Source organism: Spermophilus citellus (genome assembly GCF_964194105.1).
Source record: "Spermophilus citellus genome assembly, chromosome: X".
Lineage (NCBI taxonomy): Eukaryota > Metazoa > Chordata > Mammalia > Rodentia > Sciuridae > Spermophilus > Spermophilus citellus.
Genome location: NC_138190.1, coordinates 79,421,374 through 79,432,984, shown reverse-complemented (window position 1 = coordinate 79,432,984; position 11,611 = coordinate 79,421,374). Strand labels below are relative to the sequence as shown.

Here is an 11,611-nt window from a genome sequence, read left to right as displayed (position 1 = left end):
CCATGAAAAGTTGTTAAGAGACCAAGAACAGAATATTCAAGAAATATGTAATGAAGCAGGAAAATTTAAGACTTGTTAGAAAAGATGAAGGCTCTGAAGGGAAAGCTAAAGGGATACACAGAATTTTCAAAGAAATAATCTCAGAAATGTTTCCAAACCTTTAGAATGTAATGACAATTCAAATACAAGAGGCATATAGGATTCTAAATATAAAAAAATCAAATCAAAAGAAATCCACTCCAAGAGACAATATGAAGGAAATGCCTAACATACAGAATATAAGACACTTAATAAAGAAATTAAAGAATATCTTAGAAGATAGAAAGATCTCCATGTTCTTGGATAGGTGTAATTTATATTATCAATATGAACATACTATTAAAAGTGTTATATAGAATTAATGCAATTCCAATCAAAATGCTAATGACATCACTCATAGAAATAGAAAAAGTAATCATAAAATTCATCTGGAAAAATAAGAGAAATGGAATAGCAAAAAAAAAAAAAAGAATAAAACTAGTCTTTTCATGTTGCAACAGAAAAAAATACTTAGTCACATTTAGTGGTAAACCAATCTGAATTTCATCTGATTTCTCAAGCCAGATCCTAAAAGCCAGGCAGACTTGGAATAATATACAACCAGTTTTGAAATAAAATAAATGTAAACCAAGAATACTATGCCCAGCAAAGTCAAGCTTCAGAATTGAAGATGAAATAAAACCTTTCCATGATAAAAAGAAGCTGGAATAATTCATATCCAGAAAGCCTGCACTACAAAACATACTCAATAAAATATTTTGAAAACAAGCATAGAGAGAAATTACACTGGAAAATATTCATTAAATGAGAATTATGTCAGATTTAAATAGAAATAAATCAAAGTGGCAGGAAGTAAAAATCATATTTATAATAACATTGAATGTAAACAGTCTAAACTCCTCAATGAAAATATATATGCTTGCAGATTGGATTACAAAAACAAGATCTAACAATATGTTGTGTTCAAGAAACTCAAAAGCAAGGAATGTGATATCCACATTCAGATAATGAAAGGATGGTAAAATACATACCATTTAAATGGTACTTATAAAGAAGCAAGTGTAGCTATTCATATCTCAGATAAAGTTGACTTCAAGCAAAGAGTAATGAGAAAAGAAAAAAGAGGGTTGCTTCATTCTGCTTAAAGGAATCCCACACACACAAAAAAGTTATAATGTGTGTAAGCTATAGTTGTGATCCATGCTTGTAATACCAGTCTCTTGGGAGGCTGAAGCAGGAGGATTGCAAGTTGAACACCAGTCTCAGCAACTTAGGGAGGCCCTAAGCAACTTTGTGATACCCTGATTCATAATAAAAAAGAAATTTAAAAAAGGGGACCTGGAATGTGGCTCAGTGATTGAGTGCCCTTGAGTTAAATCCTTGCTACAAAAAAGGGCATCATGAATGTAAATATTTATGACCCCCAAATTGTGCATATACATACAAAATGTAAACCCTTACCAATATTAAGAATCAAATAAAAGGGCCAAGGACCTGAACAGACACTTCTCAGGAGAGGATATACAATCAATCAACAAATACATGAAAAAATGTTCATCATCTCTAGCAATCAGAGAAATGCAAATCAAAACTACTCTAAGATATCATCTCACTCCAGTAAGAATGGCAGGTATTATGAAGTCAAACAACAACAAGTGCTGGTGAGGATGTGGGGAAAAGGGTACACTCATACACTGCTGGTGGGACTGCAAACTAGTGCAGCCAATTTGGAAAGCAGTATGGAGATTCCTTGGAGAGCTGGGAATGGAACTACCATTTGACCCAGCTATTCCTCTTCTCGGACTATACCCAAAGGCCCTAAAAACAGCATACTACAGGGACACAGCCACATCAGTGCTTATAGCCACACAATTCACAATAGCTAAACTGTGGAGCCAATCTAGATGTCCTTCAGTAGATGAATGGATAAAAAATGTGGCATTTATACACAATGGAATATTACTAAGCACTAAAAAAGAATAAGATCATGGAATTTGCAGGGAAATGGATGGCATTAGAGCAGATTATGCTAAGTGAAGTTAGCCAATCCCTCAAAAAACACAAATGCAAAAGGTCTTCTCTGATATAAGGGGGGTGATTCAAAATGGGGTAGGGAGGGAGAGCATGGGAGGAAGATTACCTCTAGATAGGGAATAGGGGTGGAAGGGAAAGGGTGGAAGAAGGGGAATAGCATGGATGGTGGAAGGAGACCCTCATAATTATACAAAATACATGTATGAAGATGTGAATTTGGTGTCAACATACCTTATATACAAACTGAGATATAATAAATTGTGGAATAAAGGTATATTAATAATTTTAATGCAAAAAAATAATAAAAAGAGAGCTCATGTATAATGGCATAATTTGGCATGAACATACTTTATATACAGAGATACAAAAATTGTGCTGTGAATGGATAATTATGTTTGCAATGCATTCCACTCTTGTCATGTATGTAAGAAATAAAAAAAAATTGAAGTACACTTTAGAAGATGGAAATAGACACAAGCCTGTGTATGTCCTAGGGGCACAGCAGGCTCCATCCACCACTCATCCAATGGGGCAGACCCCCACAAGAGCCTAGGCTCTGGTGCAGGACCACCTCTACTGACCAGCAGACTACAGACCAGCAGACTACCTTAGGAGATCAAGCCCTGTGGTCCAAACGCACCCACACCTCTTCCGACCAGCAGATTACTGTAGGAGGGCAAGCCCTGAGGTCCAAACACACCCACACTGGTCTGTGTGTGTCCCAGGTGCACAGAAGGCTTGGTCCATCCCTCCCCCAGCAGGGCAGATACCCAACACAGCCTAGCCTCTGGTGAAGAACAACCTCTCCCCACCAGCAGACCACCAAGGAAGGTCAAGCCTGGTGGCCCAGATCTACCCACAAAAACTTGCACAGGACCCAGACCCAGGATGCAGTAGCATTCATTGAGGGACACCAGCAGGGTCTAGAAGCCCAACATCAAGGTGAGGTACAGACAATCTGCATGGGTACTACAAGAATATAGGGAAGAAACTGTAATACCTCAGATCCACACTGCAAGAAAATAAGACACATAGACAACATGAAAAACAAGGGAGAAATGTTCCCCAAACAAACCAGGTTACTGTAATAACAGAACACACAAACAGCGATGTTGATGAAATGTCAGAGAGGGAGTACAGAAGGTTCATGATTAAAATGATCTGTGAATTAAAGAATGACCTAAATGAGCAAATACAGAAAAAAATAGATCATTCCAACAATGAGATAAGAGAGCAAATACAGGTGCAAAAGATTACTTCAAGAGAGAGATAGAGACCCTGAAAAAAAAAAAAAAACAGTTAGAAATCCTTGACATGAAGGATACAATAAATCAAATAAAAAACTCAATATAAACCATAACTAACAGACTAGATCACTTGGAAAAAAGAACATCAGATAATGAAGATAAAAGTACACAACCTGGAAATTAAAGTTGATCACGCAGTGAAGATAGTAAGAAACCATGAACAGAACATTTAATAAACAGAACATTAAAAGACCAAATCTAAGAGTTATTGGGATAGAGGAAGGCACAGAGTTTCAAACCAAAGGAATGCACAATCTCTTCAATGAGATAATATCAGAAAAATTCCCAAACATGAAAAACAAATTGTACAACCAAATACAAGAGGCATACAGGACACCAAATGTACACCAAGGCACATTATAATGAAAATTCCTAGCAAACAGAATAAGGATAGAATCTTAATAGCCTCAAGAGAGAGGAATCAGATCACATATAGGGGGAGATCAATACGTATCTCAGCAGAGTTTTCAACCCAGACCCTCAAAGCCAGGAGATTGTGGAACAACATATACCAAGCTCTGAAAGACAATGGATGCCAACCAAGAATCTTATATCCAGCAAAACTAAGCTTTAGATTTGATGATGAAATAAAAACCTTCCATGAAGAACAAAAGTTAAAAGAATTTACAATAGAAATTCTGCATTATAAAACATCCTCAGCTAAATATTCTAAGAAGAGGAAATGAAAATCAATGATTAAAATCAGCAGAGGGAAGGATTACATTAAAGGAAAATCTAATCAGAGGAGAAACCAAGTCACATTAGATACCAAAAATAAACAAATATGGCTGGGAATACAAATCATGTCTCAATAATAACCCTGAATATTAATGGCCTAAACTCACCAATCAAAAGACATAGACTGGCAGATTGGACTTAAAAAAAAAAGACACAACAATATGCTGCCTCCAAGAGACTCATCTCATAGATAAATACATCCACAAACTGAAGGTGAAAACTTGGGAAAAATCATACTACTCACATGGACTGCAGAAGCCAGAAGGGGTTTCCATACTCATATCAAATAAAACAGACTTTAAACTAAAGTTAATCAAAAAGGATAAAGAAGGACAATACATACTGCTCAAGGGAACAATACACCAACAAGACTTAACAATTATAAATATATATGCCCCAAACAATGGAGCATCTACATTCATCAAACAAACTCTTCTTAAGTTCAAGATTCAAATAAACCACAACACAATAATTTTGGGTGACTTTAGTACACCTCTTTCATCACCAGATAGATCTTCCAAACAAAAGCTGAACAAAGAAACTATAGAAATCAATAACAATTAATAACTTAGACTTAACTGACATATACAGAATATTTGAACCTGCATCAAGTGGATACACTTTCTTCTCAGCAACACATGGATTGTTCTCTAAAATAGACCATATAATATGCCACAAAGCAACTTTTAGCAAATATAAAAAAGTAGAGATCCTACCCTAAATTCTATCAGATCATTATGGAATGAAATTAGAAATCAATGATAAAATAAGAAATAAAATGCACTATAATATCTGGAGACTAAATAATATACTACTGAATGAACAATGGGTTACAGAAGACATCAAGGAGGAGATTAAAAATTTTTAGACGTGAATGAGAACACAGATAAAACATATCGAAATCTCTGGGACACTATGAAAGAAGTTCTAAGAGGAAAGTTCATTGCATGAAGTTCATTCCTTAAAAGAAGAAAAAGTCAACAAGTAAATGACTTAACATTACATCTAAAAGCCCTAGAAAAAGAAGAACAAATCAGCACCAAAAACAGATGAAGACAGAAAATAATAAAAATCAGAGCTGAACTCAATGTAATTGAAACAAAAGAAACAATTGAAAAAATTGACAGAACAAAAAGTTGGTTCTTTGAAAAAATAAATAAACTATACAGACGCTTAGCCATGCTAATGAAGAGAAGGAGATAGAAAACTCAAATCACTAACACACATGATGAAAAAGGAAATATCAAAACAGAAACTACAGAAATACAGAAGATAATTAGAAATTATTTTGAAAACTTGTACTCCAATAAAATAGAAAATATTGAAGGCATTGACAAATTTCTAGAGTCATATAATTTGCCCAAATTGAATCAGGATGATATTCACAATTTAAACATATCAATTTCAAGTGATGAAATACCAGACGCCATCAAAAGTCTACCAACCAAGAAAAGCCCAGGACAGGATGGATACACAGCCAAGTTTTCAAGACCTTAAAAGAAGAACTAATACCAATACTCTTCAATTTATTTCAGGAAACAGAAAAAGAGGCAGCACTTCCAAATCCATTCTATGAGGCCAATATCACTCTGATTCCAAAACCAGGCAAAGACACATTAAAAAAAAAAAAAAACAAAAAGAAAAGAAAACTTCATACCAATATCTCTAATGAACATAGATGCAAAAATTCTCAATAAAAGTTTGGCCAATTGTATAATGAAATAAATAATAAAAAAGATTGTGCACCTCCATCAAGTGGGATTCATCCCAGGGATGCAAGGTTGTTTCAACATATGGAAATTAACAAATGTAATTCATCACATCAATAGACTTAAAGATAACAATCATATGATTATCTCAATAGATGCAGAAAAAGCATTTGACAAAATATAGCACCCCTTTGTTTTAAAACACTAGAAAAACTATGGATAACAGGAACATAACATCATAAAGGCTATCTATGCTAAGCCCAGGACAACATCATTTTAAGTGAAGAAAACTGAAGGGATTCTCTCTAAAAACTGAAGACAGGGATACCCTCTTTCACCACTTCTATGTAACATAGTTTTTGAAACACTGGCCAGAGCAATTAGACGAAAGAAATTAAAGGGATACACATAGGAAAAGAACTCAAATTGGCACTATTTGCTGATGATATAATTCTATACCTGGAAAACCCTAAAAGTTCCACCAGAAAATTTCTAAAACTAGTAAATGAATTCATCAAAGTAGCAGGATATAAAATAAACACCCATAAATCAAAGGCATTTCTGTATATCAGTGACAAATCCTCAAAAAAAGGGAAAGAGGGAAACCTACCCCATTTTAAATAGCCTGAAACAAAATATGTGGAAATCAAATTATTGAAAGAGGTGAAAGATCTATATAATAAAAATTACAGAACCCTAATAAAGAAGTCAAAGAAGACCTTAGAAGATGGAAAGGTATACCTTGCTCTTGAATATGCAAAATTAATATTATAAAAATGACCATACTTCCAAAAGCACTGAACAGATTTAATGCAATTCTGATAAAAATCCCAATGGCATTGCTCATAGAATTAGAAAAAGCAATCATGAAATTCATCTGGAAAAATAAGAGACCCTGAAGCAATCCTTGGCAGGAAGAGTGAAGCAGTTTGCATCACTATACCAGACCTTAAACTGTACTACAGAGCAATAGTAACAAAAACAGCATGGTATTGTCACCAAAAAATACTGGTAGACCAATGGTACAGAATAGAGGACACAGAGCCTAACCCACAAAACTACAATTATCTTATATTAGACAAAAAATATATTAGAAAATGGATTGGAGAAAAGATAGCCTCTTCAACAAATGGTGCTGGGAAAACTGGAAATCCATATTCAACAAAATGAAATTAAACTCCTATCTCTCACCATGCACAAAACTCAACTCAAAGTGGATCAACGATTTAGGAATACAACCAAAGACCCTGTGTCTAATAGAAGAAAAAGTAGACCCTAATCTCCATCATGTGGGATTAGGCCCCAACTTCCTTAATAAGACTCCTATAGTGCAAGAATTAAAATAAAAAATCAATAAATGAGATGGACTTTAACTAAAAAGTTTCTTCTCAGCAAAAGAGATGATCTGTGATGTGAACAGAGAGCCAACATCTTGGGAGAAAATCTTACCCCTCACACGTCAGAGAGAGCACTAATCTCTAGGGTATATAAAGAACTAAAAAAGATAAGCACCAAAAAAATCTAATAAATGTGCCAAGGACCTGAACAGACACTTCTAAGAAGACAATACAAAAAAAATGTTCATCATCACTAGCAATTAGAGAAATGCAAATCTAAACCATTCTAAGATAGATGAAATCTATCTCCTGTCAGAATGGCAGCTATTATAAAGACAAACAACAATAAGTGTTGGCTAGGGTGGGTACAAAAAGGCACACTCATACATTGCTGGTGGGACTGCAAATTGGTTCAGCCAATATGGAAAGCAGTATGGAGATTCCTTGGGAAACTGGGAATGGAACCACCATTTGACCCATCTATACCTCTCCTTTGTCTATACCCAAAGGACTTAAAAACAGCATACTACAGGGACACAGCCACATCAATGTTTATAGCAGTACAATTCACAATAGCTAAACTATGGAGCCAACCTAGATGCCCTTCAGTAGATGAATGGATAAAAAATGTGGCATAGATACACAATGGAATATTACTCAGCAATAAAAGAGAATTTATAAAATCATGACATTTGCAGGTAAATGAATGGAGTTAGAGAAGATAATGCTAAATGAAGTTAGCCAATCCCAAAAAACCAAAAGGGGAGTGGGGGGTGGGGGGAACTCTGAAGAGGGTGAGGTGATGCTGTGGAGGTAGCATGCCCTTCTCTCTGGCAGCATTGCTGTGGATCCTTGGGCTCAGGCGGCAGTGGCAGCAGCAGCAACAGTGCTGGCCTCAATGTGTCCCAGTGCACCCCAGTGCCTCCTAGTGGCACATTGCCCGCTCCTATGCTTCAAATGAGGAACATGCAATTTTAGTAGAAAAAATGAAGTCCAAAGTCACAGATGCTGTAGTCTGGTATCAAAAGAAGATTGGAGCATATGATCAACAAATATGGGAAGAATACGTTGAAAAAAGAGAAATTAAGGGGTTAAGGAATAAACCAAAGAAAACAGGACATGTGAAACCAGATCTCATTGATATTGATTTTGTAAGAGGGTCTGCATTTGCTAAGGGAAAGCCTGAAAGTCCTTGGAGTTCTCTGACCAGAAAGGGAATTATTCAAGTCGATTTTTTTTTCTTTTTTTTTTTCTTCGCTTCCCATGGTGGTAACAATTAACATCAAAAGTCATCTTTTTCTGGCTTCTTGTCCTTTATCTTCTTCAAGTTGCTGTACTAGTTTTATTCTGTCCACTTCCAGCCCACATGGTATACCTCTGACAGAAGTGATCTGGCAGACATGGCTGATGCTGCTCTTGGGAACTCTGCATTGCCATATTGTTTCAACAAGAATATCCAAACCCATTAGGTACAGGCAATAAAAGAGAAGTAAATTAAGAAAAGCAGCTCATTTGGACAGACATAGGGAAGAAGATGGTTCTAGTATCACAGCAAACACACAGGAAGGAGCAGTTCAGAGCCACAGTACAAGCACCACTTACTGTGTTGATACTGTCTTCAGAGATCTCTGGAATGCTGCTTTCTTTTTATCAGGATCAAAGAAAGCAAATAATTCAATTGGTAAGTCAACTGAGACTAACAATGGCTATGTATCTCTTGATGGAAAAAAAAAGTGTTAAAAGCAGTGAAGATGGAATGCAAAACCACAAAACTCAGTGTGGAACTGTTAAACCAGAAGAGATAGCCTGGATCACAGGGACAAGAGGAATATTCCCAGAAAAGACACCCATAGGACAACAACAAATGATTCTGATGAAGTGTCTGTTGAGGAAGGTCCTGAAACAGGATACTCATTATGTCGTCATGTAGACAGGAGTTCTGAAAACATCCTTCAGAATAAAAGTCACACTATTATAAGAAACAATATCCTAATGGGGATGTCCCTAAATCAGGTACTAGTTGCAGCTCTCACTGTTCAAGTTCCAGACAGTATTCTAAGAACTCAAGTCCAGAATCTGAAACAGAATATATATTTTGGGAAGACTTGTTACATTGTGCAGAATGCCATTTATCTTGTACCAGTGAGACAGATGTGGAAAATCCTCAAATTATTCCATGTGTGAAAACATAATATGGAGACTACCATTTTCATTAGAGTATTTGCCCTGGCTTCATAGGTCCCCCTCAGAATTAGAAAAATAAGTGCTATAGTATAGGAAGGCAATGACTGTAAAAAAAACAGAAATGTCTGTACTTGAAATCAGTGTAATGATAATGAACAGAGTGATCAGCCATATACGAGGAATAGGATACCAGAGTTTTGGAAATGTAATCTCTCTAATCCTGGGTTTAATCCCATTTTTTTTTACTTTCTCAAGCTACAGATTTGAAACAACTCACAGCACATTCTGCTTCAGAAGTTTATGTGATTTCATTTGTTCTAATGAAGATGTCAGGGTTCTTTTTATGGTTATAATATGTTTTGTGGTCCATCTCTCTCTTGTATGGACTTTCTTTTTCTTGCTCTGTGTAGCAAAAATAACTTATTAATAGCAACTACTTTTTGCAAAACTCTTTGGATATTTAATAGCTACAAAGAAGGCACAGCAATCTGAGATTCCTCATTTCCGGCTGAAGAAAGTATAGATATAAAAATGTGGCTATCTCTCTGTCCCTATGTTAAGTGTTGAGGTCCTCAGAGATCAGTTGATGTAATAGTATCATCTGCTTTCTTGTTGACTATCTCAGTTGTATTTATTTGTTGCACTCAGCTGTTTTGTGTGCATGAGAACTTCCTTGATTTTCTTTTTTTTTAAATTTTTATTGTTGGTTGTTCAAAACATTACAAAGCTCTTGACATATCATATTTCACACATTTGATTCAAGTGGGTTATGAACTCCCATTTTTACCCCATATACAGATTGCAGAATCACATTGGTTACACATCCACTGTTTTACATATTGCCATACTAGTGTCTGCTGTATTCTGCCACCTTTCCTATCATCTACTTCCTTGATTTTCACTACAACTGGGAACTGGTAATCTGGTGCATCTCATTAACACATTTTCTCTTAAGATTTGTTACCCTTGGATCAGAAACAAGTAAAGTATATAGCAATAGCTCAATATTACCTACCGAGCAGATAAACCTCTACTTGAAAATAGAGAAAAAAACCTAGGAAAAAGGAGGAACTGACACTATTGAATAATGTTTTAAAACTGGCTACTAAACTACTAAAGGAACTGGACAGCCCCTTTAGATTATATGGGCTTACAGTGAATCTGCTGCTTTATAACATCACCCAAGGTTGTCATCTTGTCAGCTGTTTCTGATGTTATCAGTGACTTGTTTGGGTTTAATTTAAAGTTGTGGAAGATTAAATCATGACAATTCAGAGAAAAGAAGATGTAGCCTCTTTTCCAGAATACAAGTACTGACTAAGCTACCTGAAAGTGGTCACTGACTCTGCTTCATGAGTCTCCACTGGGAAACTAAAGTGTTTACATCAGACTGTCTTATGTAATTCTTACATTTATTTTACTTGTTCACTTTTTTTCATTTATTTTAATCTTTATATTTTATTGTTAAGCATTTATGTTCTTAGTTGTTGAAAGGGTGATAAAACTGATATCCAAATACTTGAAATCCTGGTAATTGCTCATAAACTGACAAAATAAGATCTTATTAAAATAGAAGCTATTGCTAAACACTATATCTCCATCAATGTCATGAAATTGCCTTACTCGAGGAAAAATCCTTTAACTTAGGAATATTGCATTGGACTCAGCTAAACATATACAGCATTTTATTGGGTAAATCAAGATCCAGTCAGGTTTTCTCTTGAAATATTTAGGAACAGGATCTAAACTGATTAAGCTGCAGTTTAAGCACAGTTCAGTATTATATGACATTACATAACAGGTCAACAAGTGCTCTTTGATGATAAAACTCATTTTATATGTCTTGGATTTTTAAAAAACTCAGTTATACATGACAGCAGAATGCATTTTGATTCATTGTACACAGATGGAGCACAATTAAAACTCTTAATGGAGCAATAATTGTAAATGGTTACCATACTGTAAAATATTTTGATAAAAATTAATTAGTAATAATTGTATTTATTTGAAACACTAGAATCTTTGCACAGCTCCAACTGTGCATGCTCAAAATGTACATGTTTTTAAATTGTTATTTTTAATGTGTACCTTTATATGGGATATGCTATAGTGTACTAGGGCATGATGTGGTATCCTTTTAAGTGAGGTATATACACATCAGAAAAGTGAAGTGCCTATTGATATTAGTAAGTACATTATGTTTACTCAAGTGAAATAATTTTCTCCCATGGTACACTATAGTGTATGCTATTTATATCACACT

The 11,611-nt window shown here is 35.2% G+C and overlaps 1 pseudogene across 1 annotated transcript; it reads left to right on the top strand.

Moving 5' to 3' along the window:
• Positions 1–8,150: 8,150 nt before the first annotated feature.
• LOC308639465 (protein PHTF2-like) lies at positions 8,151–10,658 on the top strand (annotated as a pseudogene). The gene is made up of 3 exons: positions 8,151–9,770; positions 9,917–10,005; positions 10,200–10,658. The product of its transcript is annotated as a protein PHTF2-like (transcript).
• Positions 10,659–11,611: the final 953 nt, after the last annotated feature.